This window comes from Podarcis erhardii, assembly GCF_964252035.2.
Source record: "Podarcis erhardii genome assembly, chromosome: 1".
NCBI classification, from domain to species: Eukaryota; Metazoa; Chordata; class Lepidosauria; order Squamata; family Lacertidae; genus Podarcis; species Podarcis erhardii.
Window position 1 is genome coordinate 373,854 of NC_138497.1, and position 16,473 is coordinate 390,326.

At 50.1% G+C, this 16,473-nt stretch overlaps 2 long non-coding RNA genes across 3 annotated transcripts in view; one reads left to right on the forward strand and one right to left on the reverse strand.

The window, feature by feature from the left end:
* Window positions 1-16,473, forward strand: part of LOC309350064 — a 961,019-nt gene that overhangs the window by 72,487 nt on the left and 872,059 nt on the right. The window lies entirely within an intron of this gene.
* Window positions 411-2,883, reverse strand: LOC309337350. Of its 2 annotated transcripts, none has more exons than XR_014154185.1 (2): window positions 2,786-2,883; window positions 411-848 (listed from the first exon to the last, which is right to left on the reverse strand). It is a non-coding gene; the product is annotated as an uncharacterized lncRNA (long non-coding RNA). The 2 variants fall into 2 exon arrangements; XR_014154186.1 differs by lacking the exon at window positions 2,786-2,883 and adding an exon at window positions 1,001-1,034.

A 16,473-nucleotide genomic window follows, 5' to 3' on the forward strand; every position in this document is an offset into this window, starting at 1 on the left:
TTACAGTCAAAGAGTTCAAGAGAAGCAGAGAAGCGGGTGCTGGATGTGCGGAGTTTCATTCTCTCCCGTGCTGCCGAGTGTGTGTGACTACTGGATCACATGCTCTGTGTGTTGACATTCCATTCTTTGGAAGAGAGGGAACAGAAGGAACGGTGCGCCACTTCCGTCTCCTTTGTTCTGTGTTCTGTTCTGTTGTTCTCTCTCGGAGGGCGCCCACCCCCCATGCTGCTTCCGTTGGAAAAGGGGTGTGCTTTAAGCAGCCCGGTTGCCCCACCCTTTCCCATTGTGCCCAGTCCCTTTCCCTGCAAGGGTTCAGGTGAGTGCAAAATGCCTACTATAAACGCATGCAGAAAGACAAACGTATTTTACCACCCTACTTCCCATGTTAATCACAACACTATACAACACAATACAATAAAAATACCTTTATTGGCATTTCAAGTTAAGACCTTCCAAAATGGCTTGAGATACAAAGTCTTTCTTCTTTCTGTTTCCTGTTTCCGAGAGATTTGAATTGGGAAATCCTTTCGATTCTTCATGAATAAGAGGCAATGGGGTGAGGGAGGCCACGGCCACATCCACACCATTTAACGCACTATGAAGCCGCTTTAAACACTCATGGCTTAAACACCCCCAAAGACTCTGGGAGCTATAGTTGGAAAAGGGTGCCAAGAGTTGTTAGGGGACCCCCTGTTCCCTGCCAAGAAGGGAACCCTACCTCTACCTCTACCCCCCCTACCCCTGACGCTAACCCTAACTCTAACCCTAACGCTAACCCTTAAGCCTTAACTAGAGCTACAATTCCCAGAGTTCCCTGGCAAGAAGGGAACCCTAACCCTGCCCCCTATCTACAGCTACAGTTCCCAGAGTTCCCTGGCAAAAAGGGAACCCTAACCCCAACCCTTCCTCCTATCTACAGCTACAATTCCCAGAGTTCCCTGCCAAGGGAACCCCAACCCTATCCCTGCCCCTGACACTAAACCTAACTCTAACCCTTAACCCTTAACTAGAGCTACAATTCCCAGAGTTCCCTGGCAAGAAGGGAACCCTACCCCTAATCCTACCCCTAATCCTAATCCTAATACAGTGGTACCCCGCAAGACGAACACCTCGGAAGACGAAAAACTCGCTAGACGAAGGAGTTTTTCATTTTCTTAGCCGCTTTGCAAGACGCATTTCCATATGGGCTTGCTTTGCAAAACGAAGCTTGCCCCACAAGCTCCGGGGATAGCGGGGAAGCGCAGCACGCCTTCCCCTCTGTCCCCGGACCCCTTTTGAACCAAGGGGTGGCAACAGGGAGAAGCGATCTTCCCCTCTGTCCCCTCTTTTGAAGCAAGGGGCAGCAACGGGGAGAAGATCGCTTCTCCCTGTTGCCGCCCCTTGGTTCAAAAGGGGTCCGGGGAGAGAGGGGAAGGCGCGCGCCTTCCCCTCTGTCCCCGGACGGTCTCCATAGGAACGCATTGATTGATTTTCAATGCATTCCTATGGGAAACCGTGCTTCGCAAGACGAAAAACTCGCAAGAAGAAAAAACTTGTGGAACGAATTAATTTCGTCTTGCGAGGCACCACTGTACTTAAGCACCGTAACAAGTCTCCGTCCCCTTAACCAACTACAGTTCCCAGAATCCCTGAGGGGAAGCCATGCCTGTTTAAAGTGACTTCATAGCAGTTCCAGTGGTGCACCTAATGTGGCCTAATGTTCCCTCCCTCATTTTCTTCTCTCTCCCCACTGCCCCATCACTTGCAGTGCAGCAGATGTCTGCCTGCAGTCTCCCTTCAAAGCTCCTTCTCTCAAGTATGGCCAAGGCCTTGCCCATTCCTCACTGCCAGTATTTCACGTTCACTTCTCCGATGTAAATAGGGATGTCCTGCAGTTTTCTTGATGACTTTTAAGACTGGACTTGTGGGAAACCTCATCGGCTCCAGACATCCCTGTAAGGCAAAGGCAAACAGGTGAGTGGGATGGCCAATACCCGACAGCGTCCCCCCAGATTCCTCCTCTGTTTGGCTGCCTGTTAACAAACAAGGCTTCCAAACCAGTTTGCACCCATCTCAGCCAGCGTAGCCTCACAACATCCACTAACCTGAATGCAAATTCTTCCGACAACCATCCACCAGCTGCAACCTCATCAGGTCCATTGCCAGACATCAACCAGCTTCAGAGCTGAGTGTCAGTCACCTTCAAGTAGCGATCCCACCAGCAAGTAATCTTTGTACTTGCCTTCTCCTTGCTCCACAGCATCCCAGCACCGGGCGATTGCCTCCTTCCGCTTGCCGGCTCGCCGCCACGGGACAGGAGGCCGCCTGGGCTGAGTGACTTCTTTCTGTTTCTTGTTTCCGAGAGATTTGAATTGGGAAATCCTTTCGATTCTTCATGAATAAGAGGCAATGGGGTGAGGGAGGCCACGGCCACATCCACACCATTTAACGTGCTATGAAGCCACTTTAAACACTCATGGCTTAAACACCCCCAAAGACTCTGGGAGCTATAGTTGGAAAAGGGTGCCAAGAGTTGTTAGGGGACCCCCTGTTCCCTGCCAAGAAGGGAACCCTACCCCCACCCCTACCCCTGACGCTAACCCTAACGCTAACCCTTAAGCCTTAACTAGAGCTACAATTCCCAGAGTTCCCTGGCAAGAAGGGAACCCTAACCCTGCCCCCTATCTACAGCTACAATTCCCAGAGTTCCCTGGCAAGAAGGGAACCCTAACCCTGCCCCCTATCTACAGCTACAATTCCCAGAGTTCCCTGCCAAGGGAACCCCAACCCTATCCCTGCCCCTGACGCTAACCCTAACTCTAACCCTTAACCCTTAACTAGAGCTACAATTCCCAGAGTTCCCTGGCAAGAAGGGAACCCTACCCCTACCCCTAATCCTAATCCTAATACAGTGGTACCCCGCAAGACGAACACCTCGGAAGACGAAAAACTCGCTAGACAAAGGAGTTTTTCGTTTTCTTAGCCGCTTCGCAAGACGCATTTCCCTATGGGCTTGCTTCGCAAAACAAAGCTTGCCCCGCAAGCTCCGGGGATAGCGGGGAAGCGCAGCGCGCCTTCCCCTCTGTCCCCGGACCCCTTTTGAACCAAGGGGCGGCAACAGGGAGAAGCGATCTTCTCCCCTCTGCCCCTTGCTTTAAACAGGTCCGGGGACAGAGGGGAAGGCGCGCGGCGCTTCCCCTCTGTCCCCGGACGATCTCCATAGGAACGCATTGATTGATTTTCAATGCATTCCTATGGGAAACCGTGCTTCGCAAGACAAAAAATTCGCAAGAAGAAAAAACTTGTGGAACGAATTAATTTCGTCTTGCGAGGCACCACTGTACTTAAGCACCGTAACAAGTCTCCGTCCCCTTAACCAACTACAGTTCCCAGAATCCCTGAGGGGAAGCCATGCCTGTTTAAAGTGACTTCATAGCAGTTCCAGTGGTGCACCTAATGTGGCCTAATGTTCCCTCCCTCATTTTCTTCTCTCTCCCCACTGCCCCATCACTTGCAGTGCAGCAGATGTCTGCCTGCAGTCTCCCTTCAAAGCTCCTTCTCTCAAGTATGGCCAAGGCCTTGCCCATTCCTCACTGCCAGTATTTCAAGTTCACTTCTCCAATGTAAATAGGGATGTCCTGCGGTTTTCTTGATGACTTTTAAGACTGGACTTGGGGGAAACCTCACCGGCTCCAGACATCCCTGTAAGGCAAAGGCAAACAGGTGAGTGGGATGGCCAACACCCGACAGCGTCCCCCCAGATTCCTCCTCTGTTTGGCTGCCTGTTAACAAACAAGGCTTCCAAACCAGTTTGCACCCATCTCAGCCAGCGTAGCCTCACAACATCCACTAGCCTGAATGCAAATTCTTCCGACAACCATCCACCAGCTGCAACCTCATCAGGTCCATTGCCAGACATCAACCAGCTTCAAAGCTGAGTGTCAGTCACCTTCAAGTAGCGATCCCACCAGCAAGTAATCTTTGTACTTGCCTTCTCCTTGCTCCACAGCATCCCAGCACCGGGCGATTGCCTCCTTCTGCTTGCCGGCTCACTGCCACGGGACAGGAGGCCGCCTGGTCTGAGTGCCACCGAGCTGCCCATTTCTCTCTGGGGAGGGCAACTGCTGAGGCTTGCGCCTTGGCCCACATTTATACCCGCTCAGCAGCCAAATATTTTTGTCACATCACAATCAACCCACAGACAATGGCAGCAGCTGGGGAGGCATTACAATCACCCCCTCAGCCCTCACAATGGTGAGCCCAGCTCAGCAGCCAACACACACACACACACACACACAAACACACACACAAGTTGTGCCAATATCTGTGAAGGCCACACCGGAAACCCAAGGGGGCGGGAGGGGGTCAGTTTTCAGCCCAGTGGTTACATTTCCCTCCACACAACACTAGTCCAACACACAAATGAACAGAGCAATGAAAGCAAGCCTTATCTTTGCACAGGAAGCTGTTGAAGGAATGACATGCAGAGAGAAAGTTAGCCTCTCAGGAAAAAAACACTTTTTCATCAGTCAATCAATCAATCAATCAATCATTTATTGTATTTGACTAAAACCCATTATAAATACAGTTACAAAAGCACCAAACCCAATGACCCAAACTATGGCTCCCAGATTCTTGGGGCGGGGGGGAGCCAGGTGGATGCCATGTGAACTCAGCAATGTGTCAAGTGGTGGCGACCTACTACCTCCAGGTTCAAAGGCAGCATATTTCTGCATATCAGTTCCTGAGAATCACGAGGGCTGTTGTGGTCAGATTCTGCTTGCAGTTTTTGCACAGGCATCTGTGAGAATGGGATGCTGAACTTGGGCCCCTGGCCTGATCCAGGCAGCTTTCTTATGTTACAAAGGAAGACTTCCAAGAGAATACTTTTAATGCAGCACTCCAAGAAATGCTGCAAGTTTCAGAAAGACACATAATGCACTCCAAAAACAGAAATTTTGAAACCATTTCAGCACTGTGTCATTTTTCTATTTTTCTGCATCTCTTATCTGAACTATGTACTTGCAGTTTCCTTGAGTATGTTTTTTCCAATTTATTTTTATTTGGCAGCCATTTCTCCCTTTCCGAGGAAGGAACAAAAACATTTGAAGTTCTCAGTGTCCCTGACTTAAGGGTCTGGCTCCTCTGCCCTGCCTACCAAGCGCTCACTGGCTGGTGTGCCTTTCACTGTAGGGAGATCAGAAGAGGACCGCTACATTGGCAGAAGCCTAAGCAGCCACGAGCTTGCTATTCAGACACAAGGATATTGTTTTAGTCATTTATTCTTATTTTTAATTACTTGGCACCACAGGCAGCTCTCTCCAAAAATGGCAAAGGCTACAATCCCACCTACATGGGAGGAAGCCCCACTGAATTCAGTAGGACTTACTTCCAAGTAGACATGGGTGCAGCAGTGCTGCAAGGATCTCTCTTGGAAGTCCCAGTAAATAAACTGCCACAGAGGCCGGATTAAACCGAACTGTGCAAAACTGCAAGGTTAGGATTAGGGGTAGGATTAGGGGTAGGATTAGGGGTAGGAGTAGGGGTAGGAGTAGGGGTAGGTTTTTTTAGGGTTGAATTTGTTGAGGGGTTTTTTTTTTAGGAATTTACGCCAGGAAATAAATAAACTGCCACAGGGGCCAGATTAAACTGACCGGTGGGCTGGATTAGGCCCCCAAAATGGACTTTGGACATGCCTGATAAGCGCACGAACAAGATGTAGTGTGTGCACCATTTCATGTTTTACTGGAAAACTTTAGGTGACTGTTAACTGGTAGGCAGGGCCTTGGGGGCAAATCCCCCCCTGAATCTGACTTATGACTTCAGCAGTGAGACCACAGAGTGACAGTGTCATCATAATTTCACCATGGCAACCAGCTGCTTCATTTCCGCTTACTTGAAAGGCAGGTCATTGAGTATTTATTTTATTTATTTATTTTTGTATGAAATATTTATTAAGTTTTCCATAACTGAACACGTGACCACTTTCTTTCCCTTGGAAATTGACTTGATGATCCACAGTTACCAAGCATCTAAGAATATAGAAAAGAGCATCCTGATCAGAGGTCAAGTGGGAACCTTGGCACCTCTTACTTAAGCTTTCAAGCTTTCAAGAAATATGTTTTCCAAACATTGCTGCTTGTTCTGATTTATCGCTAAAGAGCAGGTTTCCTGGGGGGAAACAGCAGGAGAAAGGCAAAATCGCTTGGACCCAGGCTTTGTAGGCATTGGCCAAACAGAAGTGTGCACAGCCCAGATATTCAGAAGAATTGCTGCCTCCTGTGAGTAAACATTGAGAGCCTTTCCCTCCTCCATGAATTTGCTTGATCCTCTTTGAAAGCCGTCCAGGTTGGTAGCCATCTCTGGGTGAAAAAGGGCTTGTTCTTACCTGCCCTGAATCTTCCAGCATTCAGCTTCATTGGATGCCCCTGTGTTCTCGTGTGAGGAGAGAGGGAGAGAAGCTTTCCCCCACCTGCTTTCTCCAGGCCAGGCATCATTTTAGACACTTCTATCATGCCACCACTATGTGGACTAGATGGGCCATGGGCCTGATCCTGCAGACTCTTCTTAGGTTCTTACACATGCAGAGGAGCAGCCCATCCACACAAGATGGTCTTTTCCTGGGTGGTCTCAGTCGGGTGCATGCCAGGGCTTCCTCATGCGGCACAGGAAAATCCATGTGGCAGATGTGCTAGGATCGGGGCCGGGCTCTCCCTGGCCAATTTGCTCCCTTGTTCCTTCCCATCATTGTCAGGCTGACACTTGCCCTGTGTCGCTGTCCTTTCCCATCACAGTCACTGTCATCCAAATGTGGCACTCCAGTTCGAATGCTCCATTAATCCATACAGAGTGCTGCTTTCTGTTTCAGCTCCCTGCCCCCTTACCATGGGCATGACATGGGGGAGAACTGTCCCCATTTACCTCCTCCTTCTGAAAGCCTTTGCAGTCACAATGACCCCCCCCCCGGGTGAGAGAATGGTTTGTCCCTCTCCTTGGCAAACCCTGATTCAAAGCCACTAGCCTCTCTCTCTTCCAATAAAACATTCTGGTTGGTTGGGTGTGTGTGTGTGTGTGTGTGTCCTTTTGCTGGCTGTGTCCCATGGGATGGGGACAGTGTGTGTACATGGCATGAGGGGTGTGTGAGAAAGGCAGGTCTGGGGGCTGTTGAGGGAACAGTTAAGGTACAAACCTCTCTGTGCTTAGGAAGGCAGCTGGGGAGGAATCCTGGGTGAATATATTGCCCATACAAAAACGGGAGATTCTGGCAAAATGGGACAAAGACTTCCCTGGGGGACACAGAGAGGATGGAGCTGTGCTTTGCATTAAGATGTCTTTCTTCCAGAGGAAAAGCAGCAACTGACAGCACACACACACACACACACACACACACACACACACACACACACACACACCCCGCTTGTGGAAAATGGGTCACCGGAGCTGACTCACTGGCCAGAAAAGAAGCCAAGGTTCCGCCTGCCTCGTCATCTGGATTTGTGGTGACTTAAAATGACACAAGCCATTCTGAGGATGAGGAAGACATGAAGGAAAAGGGCGAGGAGGAAGTGAAGTGAAAGCAAAGCCCCCAGTGGACACCCGGCTAGTTGTCAAGGCCACCCAACAGAGGCTTGTGGGCATCTCCTTCTCTCCTGGACTGGCTCCACCCCACTTTTCAGCAGCCACTTAGGGGCAGGAGGCTGGTGGAGCAGGCCAGGGCATTTGTGGTACCACAGCCTAGGCATTTCCATTCAGAGCTCAGAGAAAACCTGCATGGACCTTTAAAAAACACCCCTAGCAGAATAAAAAATCTCTGCATAAAACAAAAAAATGCAGCAACGTTTAATGACTGCTGAGGGCATTGCACTGCCTGCCTGTCTGCTACCAGGTGTGGTCCAAGTTGGTGCAGAAAACCCTCTACAGTCTGGGACTTGGAATAGCTCAAAGGCGGCCTCATCCCCTGCTGACCCAACCAGTCACTGTGTTCTACGTTTCCTGCATTGCATGGCGCTGAGGCAGACACTGGGTAAGCCTTGTTCATGGGAGGGGAGATTGTTGCCTTGGCTGCCCCTCTTTGTTAAGGGGATCCCATTAAAGGGATCTGGGGGTATGGATCCTGTCCGAAGCCTGGGCATGGGCTAGGGCTGTGCCACAACCCCACCGGGGACCCTGGGGTGCTCTTAATTGATGTATATCACAGGGCTCCCCCTACCAATGGCTGACCCTTAAGAGACTTCCTGCGGACGTGCAGGAGTCAGGATATAGTCTGGTTTCACCCAATGCCTAAGCCAAATCGCTCACATCTGTAACCAATAAAGTTGTGACCTAATTTATCCCATTAACCCAAAATATTTGTGTCTGTGTGTTTATTATCTAAGGCAGGGGTGTCTAACTCAAATTCATCGGGGGCCGCATCAGCAATTTGGTCACCCTCAAAGGGCCGGTTGTATCTGTAGGACTTACAGTACAGGAGAGAAGGGTTCAGGCAGCCGCTGGATCTGTCACATCACAGGATGGCATGCGCTCAATATAAAAACAAGTGGAGGTTTCCTGAATGCATGTAAAGTGGAGGTTTCCTGTGCAGAACGGCCGGCGCCGCTAGAGGGCAGAGACGTTCTCTGGCTTGTAGGCTGCCGCGCATGCGGTCAAGAGGCGGCTTTCTGGTGTCAAAAAAGAAGAAGAAGTGAGAATAAAAGGTGAAAGCTGGCGGCCGGCGGCGGCTAGACGGGCCACATGATGAGGTCTGGCGGGCCAGATTCGGCCCGCAGGCCTTGTGTTTGACCAGTGGCGTAGTGTGGGTTGTCAGCACCTGGGGCAAGGCAAGTAATTTGCGCCCCCTAACCCTGAGTGAGCCAGGTAGGGGCAGAGAGCTGCGAGTGCGAGCGCGAGCGTGCCCCCCATGTTGCGCCTGGTGCGGCCGGCCCCCCCTGCACCCCCCACGCTACGCCACTGTGTTTGACAGCCGTGATCTAAGGGAACTGCGGGGCCCTGGGCCACATAATGTTTCAGACAGGTGACCTCTTCAGCCATGGTTTTATGAGCCGATCCATCAAGGCAGCACAAATGGACCATCTGACTCTTCCTCTGTGAGGACAGTTGCTGTGTCCCACTTCACAGTCTTTTGGTTTGCTTGTTCTTAAGGGTAATGGGATTATTCTATAGAAATAACTCTAAATAGGTAATAATGACTCCCTGTGTTGATGGGGCTGGAACAGGGTTCCATTCAGTGTGCCAAATATCTGAAGCTCTTTTGATTATCCCCTCCACTCCCTCAGAATTTTCGGCTTCCCAAATCCTATTTGCATTCGTGGAAAACGCCAAGCACTTCTCAGCTTCAAAAAAGAAATACCCCAGGGAGGAAACAAAGAGGCCGGGATTAGCAGGATCAATGCACCCTCCATTCTCCTCTTCCGCTTCTCTGACAAAACTCCAGCTTTTGGGATGATGCTGGGAGAAAGGCGAGTGGGACCTTTTTGTCAGCCAAAGTACATCCAGCTCACAAGGGAGGGAGGGAGGGAGGGAGGGAGGGAGGGAGGGGAGGAGGCCGCCTGCTCACTCAGCCACCTGACAGAAGTTGGTCTCCCTGCGCGAGTGGGAATTTGCCAGGATAGAGACAGGGTGAGGAGGAAGAACCCCTGCCCACCCCCGTGGGTGCACTCTCCCTCCTGGGTGACTTTGAATGAGAATATGTTTAACAAACTTGATTTAGGCAATGCAGACTCTGAGATAGCTGCCATCAGTTATCAATTGAGGACTCTTGTCCCCCAGGAAAATGGTTCCTTAGCTTCTCCACGCTCCCCTTTCCTCTGCTCTTTCCAGGCATGACGCACACCATGTCTGAGTGTGGGAATGTTTAGGGTGGCAGGAGAGGGTATATTGATTATTAATATCCTTCCTAACTTGCGCTAGCAAGTTCCTTCACTTAGCAGAGTGTATTCCCCTTCTTACGCAGCAGAAAACTGGCTGCAAACTGGTGTGAGCCTCTTAAGACAATAAGCAATTCAGTCTGGCTTGTCCAGATTGAGATATGTTCTATTATTCCTGGTGAGACCCCTTTGATCCCTCCTAAAATAATAAAGACACCACAGCCTTATTCACATGTAACAAAAAGTAGTTTTACTCACGATCAGGCAGAGCACAGTGTGATTCCTGAAGGCAGGCTTAAGGCTTTAGGCTTAAAGTTACAAACATGTACAAACAGGTACAAACAGCCCTGTTTAGGGAAGCTTTTAATGTTTAATAGGTTATTGTATTTTAGTGTTTTATTGGAAGCCGCCCATAGTGGCTGGGGAAACCCAGCCAGATGGGCGGGGTATAAATGATAAATTATTATTATTACCCTAGTTACTCTAGTTATCTCCCACTTGGACTACTGCAATGCACTCTATGTGGGGCGACCTTTGAAGGTGACCTGGAAACTACAACTATTCCAGAATGCCGCAGCTAGACTGGCGACTGGGAGCAGCCGCCGAGACCACATAACACCGCTCTTGAAAGACCTACACTGGCTCCCAGTACATTTCCAGGCACAATTCAAAGTGTTGGTGCTGACCTTGAAAGCCCTAAACAACCTTGGTCCAGTATACCTGAAGGAGCATCTCCACCCCCATCGTTCTGCCCGGACACTGAGGTCCAGCTCCGAGGGCCTCCGAGGGCAGTTCCCTCACTGTGAGAAGCCAAGTTACAGGGAACTAGGCAGAAGGCCTTTTCAGTAGTGGCACCCGCCCTGTGGAATGCCCTCCCACCAGATGTCAAAGAGAAGAACAACTACCAGACTTTTAGAAGACATCTGAAGGCAGCCCTGTTTAGGGAAGCTTTTAATGTTTGGTGGACTATTGTATTTTAATATTTTGTTGAAAGCTGCCCAGATTGGCTGGGGAAACCCAGCCAGATTGGCAGGGTATAAATAATAAATTATTATTATTATTATTATTATTATTATTATTACTACTACTACTACTACTATTATTATTACCTCATATGGGAGATAACCTGGGGGACTGCGTGGCTGGCAGCCAGCAGTACAGTCCAGGTCAATCAGGAAGTTCGCAGGATGAAAAAGAAGATCAAAGAGGAAGGAGGTGGCTGCGTGACTCGGCCTTTGACCAGGTCTGGAAAGGTCATGCCCACCCACTAGTCCCATGCAAGAGGAAGGATGCTCCACGCCAGGAGGAACCAGAAGTTTTGACTGGCTGGACCAAACATTCCCTTGCATGTCCACTCTAGCAAAACAAGGAATGTTGTACTTGACTGCTCCCAGTGGATTACTTCCCACACTGAGCACACCCCTGCCTTTTTTAAAAAAACTGCTTACTAAAGCTCCATTGGAGCAAAGGTCAGGCAGTGGGAAAACCGAATGGACATTTACTCGGATTGAATGCTAAGAGCGGGTTTTCGCTGGGAAAGTTCAGGGCATAAAGTAAAACAAGAATTGCTGGGACACGGAGCTTTTGAGCATGGACTTGGGCCTGGAAGGAGCAAAAGCAAAGTCTGGAGAAGTCCTCAGTCAGAGCAAAGCCCAATTCAGCTTTGCTCCAGATTGAGGTTTGCTCTGATTTCCTGGGAAAGGAGCGCAGCCAGGGGAAAACCGCTCAGACCCGTCGTGCGTTCTAGGTGTGGCCCCGTGTGGGACAAGCAGAAGTGTGGACAAGCCCTTTCTGAATCATTTTTAAGCCGCTTTTCCTCCCCCCAACTCTGCTGCCCAATAGAGACCTCTTTGTGCCCCCCTTTTGCCCCCTTGCCTCCCGTTTGCTCCCTTCTCATCCTTACCGTGGCCAAAGAGATTCCTTGTAAGGAAGCTTCAGCTCCCCAGAAAATGGGATTTAAAATGGCACTAACACCCCCTCCCAAAACAGCTCAGTGGACTCTGCCTTGTTTCACACGTGGCGGGTCTCACTCTGGATAGGATGTTCTGGCGCTTTCAACACTCGGCGCCGATTTGGCTGAGCATTCCTTTGAAATTAGAGCTTAGTTTCTGCAGGGGGGGGGGAGAGGGGCTGCCTTCCCGCCCCCAACCTTGGGCAAAAGGAGCTCCCTCCCATTCTCTGATGCACAAAAAGCCCCTTCGGCTTCTCTGGGGCTTAGCTGAGTGCGGCCAGAGTGTTTTTAAGATGTGGTTACATCAAAAGAGATAAAGGGCGAGGAGATGAAGACAATTAGCAGCGCTGATCCCACCGCAACTTCCAATTCATTTTCAAATCCAGAAATGTCACTCTCCAAGTGAGGTCGGGTCGTCCTTCTCTCAACCGCACAGGAGGTGGCTCACTTCCTTTTGTTCTCGATTAACGTTTGGAGGATTACCAAATTCCAGTTAACCACGAGGAGGTGCGGGTGGCAGAGATGAAGCAAAGGGAAAAGCAGATCGGGAGAGAGGAGGGAGAGACAACGGCGCTTCCTTCTTAGTCCGACTCGGCCGAAAAGCATCCAGGACACAAAGCGATGGAGACTCAGACATGGTGCCGAGGAGACCCCCATCTTGGCATAAGCAAGAGAGAGGGAGCGAGGGAGGGAGGGAGGGAGGGAGGAGTGGGCAGCTTGGCCGGGATTCACTGGGCAACAAGAGCAGTTCCCCGCCTCCTTGAGCTTAACCCTGCTGTGAGTAGGGGGTGCATGTGCATCAGTCACTTTTCTGCGCCCCCAAGAACAGCCTCCATTGTCCTATGCAGGATATGACTGACCATATCACAGCTGAAATGGGGCTGGAGAGAGAAAGGGAAATATCACAGCTCATGAGGCAGGAGAGAGAAAGGGAAAGGATTAGACACTGTCCCCTCCCAGTCTCCCTCGCCCCCTTCTCCCTCCTGCCTGCTCTTGCCCACCTGGAGCTCCCCCTGGAGTTCTGCTCCCCACCCACCCCCGCAACCCCGCCCACCCCAAAGACCCCAGCTGTAGGGCGGCTGAGGGAGAGGCGAGGGCAGACGCAAGCCCCACACTGCCAGTTCAGTGCCAAGCCACCACGTCACTCCCAGGAGAGGCTTGGGCACTCTGCAGGCCCCATGGCAAGTGCTGGCCCCCGGGGTGTGGTGCCCAGTGCCAGCCACATTTTGCTACGTTTGTTGACTGAACTAAAAAGTTTTGTGAGCCCTTTTAAAAAACCCCTCATATTTTTGCCATTTTTTTACCCCCTCAGTGACGACACTCGGGGCAGCCGGCACCCCCTTCCTCTGCCACTGGCTCTTCTTGTATTCTAGAGTGGGGACATATCCACACTGGTGCTTGTTTTTGCAGTTGTACTCACACAGCACCTCAGCTTCCTTCAGTCCACATCAACAGTAGGCTGCAAAATAGCAAAATTAAGTAAAAAAAACCCCCATTCATAAGAAATTCCCATCGTGAAAAAAAAGGTTTTAAGTGCTTATGTTTACAATGTAAATAAACCAGAAAATAACACTTGCAACTTTAGTATCTTATTTTTCCTTCTTTTAACAATTTCAATGGGGGGGGGGGGTTGACAAGAAATTTTCCGCACCAGGTACCACCTGGCTCTTGCCCCCAGAAAGCTCTTTCTAATGTTTATTTGGAAGCTGCTTTCATGCAGTTTGAATCTGCCACCCCCCTGGAGCAGGAGAAAACAAGCCATGTGATATTTGAAGATGGCCCTCATATCTCCTCTTATCCAGGCTAAACATACCCAGCTCCCTCAACCGTTCCTCACAAGGCTTGCTTTCCAGACTCAGCCCCTGGACCATCTTGGTGGCCCTCCTCTGCTTGCTTCCCAGCTTGTCTGTCAACATCCTTCTCCGGCTCTGGTGCCCAGGACTCTCAACATACTTTTCTTTCCTCATTCCCCAAAGGGCCAGAGGTGTGTCCTCCTCGCTCTCCTCTTCGTTTCAGAGAGAAGGCAAATGAGAGGGAGCTGCTTGTTCCTCTTAAATAATACACATCCTGGTTCACCTCCTTTCCCCTCCCCACCAGAGCTGGAATTAATTGAGCTTTTCATATTTGCAAATCAAACCTGAGTGTTTGTTTCCTTTGCAGAATAATTGAATTGGAATTTACCCTCGGAAGGCAATTCCCACTGAGTTCCTGAGCGGATTCAGCTTTCATTAGCCCAGGTCCTCCTTGGCTTCATAGGAACTGAATGAATGGAAGGGAAAGTTTGACTCCTCTGATTAAAATTCAACCCCAGTGAACTAATTGGATCTGAAGTCAGGCTGGAGCTGCAGCCCCTGAGCGCGTGCAGATGCCAGAACAGCGGCGGGGGCAGCTGACGCCTTGTAGTAAACACAGAGGCTCCCTGCCGTGCTCTGGAGCCAGAAAGGGCTGATCTCTGAGGGCTGGAGATGGAGGAGGGGTGTGTGTGTGTGTGTGTGTGTGTGTGTGTGTGCGCACACCTCTGAAGGATGAGGGGAGTTTGGCTCAGGGATTGTGGAAAGAGGGTTGGACTGCAGTGGGTTGGACTATATGACCCCTGGGGTCCCTTTCATCTCTACAATTCTATGATTTCATGTTTCTATGAAAGAGGGGCACTTGGCCAGTGAGAAACTCTGGAAGGCTGCCAAATCCTTAAAAACAACAATACCCCGTTGATTAATGAAGCTCCTTTTACTTGATTGATCAGCTGACGATACTGAACTATGTTTACACATTCTCAAAAGCTCAAGGCAGGTGGCTTTTTGAGAGGTTGGACAACATGTAAAAGGGCTTACAGTTTAATAAGGACGTCTTACTGCTCACTGCTTTCGTAATTCTTATTCGCTTTCCGTTCTACCCGCTTCTGCCTTGGTCAGACCCCACCTGGAGTCGTGTCCAGTTCTGGACACCCCAGTTCAAGAAGGATGATGACAAGCTGGAGGGCAACCAAGAGGCTCAGGGGTCTGGAAGCCCAGATGGTTTTCTCCTTCTCTGGAGCAGAGGACCCAAACCAATGGGGTCTAATGACAAGAAAGGAGATTCTGACTAAACATAAGGAAGAACTCTCTGAGGGTGAGAGCTGTTCAACAGTGGACCGGACTCCCCTGGAAGGTTGCAGACTCTCCTTTGTTGGAGATTCTTAAGCAGAGGTTGGGTGGCCATCTGTCAGGGGTGCTTCAGTTGTCCTTGGAATCATGGTGTATGTGTGTTCATTTCTTCTTTTTATGCAAATAGTACGGGGACCATGGCATCATGGTCCATCTGAAGCAGCACAACTGGACGCCTTCACCTGCCTCAGTTGCAATGGAGCCTGTCTCTCCCGCATCTGTCTCTACAGCCACAGTAGGGGCTGCAATGTCCAACAGCTTCCCCTCACCCCCAAAGGCCCCCTCCTCCACTCTCTCTTGAGACAGATGCCAACCAAAGTGTGCCCACGATGCTTGAAAACTGAGCCAGCCCATCTAGCCAAGGGCAGCTTGTAGCATCTTAAAAATGAACATGGAGTGGTACCTAACACCAAGGAGACTAGCGCTAATACGCCCAGGAACCTCACCAAAATGATGGAGAGGATGCATCTCCATAGGCACATACCTCCACATGTGGTGGGAATGCCCCCAAATCCAACTATTCTGGACAACAACCATATGAGAAATGCGCAAAATAACTAAGCAAATATTAGAAGTCACCCCGGAACTGGTCCTACTAAACATCTTCCAAGACAATAATGCCCACTCACATCACAAGGAGTAAATAACCCACCTACTCTCAGCAGCCAGAAACATCAAAGCAGACACTGGAGAGACCTGTCAGGAGTAAGCATGGACCAGTGGTACCAAACAGTATGGGAAACAGCCTTATTAGAAAAAACTAACCAGTAAACCGAAACTGACACGGGGACAAGTGGAAGAAGACGCCTTCATGCTGGTACGGCTCCCCTTTATCACATACACAGCCCAACAAGACAAAGACAATAATCCACCAACAGCATAGAAATCAATATGGCTAACCTGATCCAAAATACCCACCCACCCCACTCACACACGAAAACAAAGTTCACCACAGCCAATCACACCCATGGCCAACCCCAACTTCTCTCACCACCAAAGGAACACAGGTGAATAGTAAAGACAACCAGCACAAGTAATGCTGACGCAAAACCCCCCACATACACTAAGTAGAATAGAAACATCGCCACCCGACCCCACCCCCACCCACCATGGCCCCCTCCACCTCTTTCCCCCTTCTCTTCCTAAGGTAACACTAAAGTCTCAACAAATGACACTGATCTGTAGAAAATGTGACTTGAAAAAAGATACATTGCACATACTTTTGTAAACCAATAAATCTTTAATAAAAAATACATTTAAAAAAGAACATGGTGACTTCCTTGGGGCCTACAAACCCAGCGAAGGGGAAGGGGCTGCCCCTCTGTCTTTCTGCGAGGGATGCCTCCCCCTGCCCCCTCCCCTCTCCAGTCGGTTTGCTGATCATGGGCAGCATCCTAATTGCTGCTTCCTCCTCAGATGCTTCGCTTGCCAGGCTGAGCCTCTGTGTGCTCCGATTTGTAGTTTGATACCCAAAATATGCAGGAGATGGTGGTTGCCATGGCACCGCAATCGAGACCAGGCCATCTAAAACACCTCA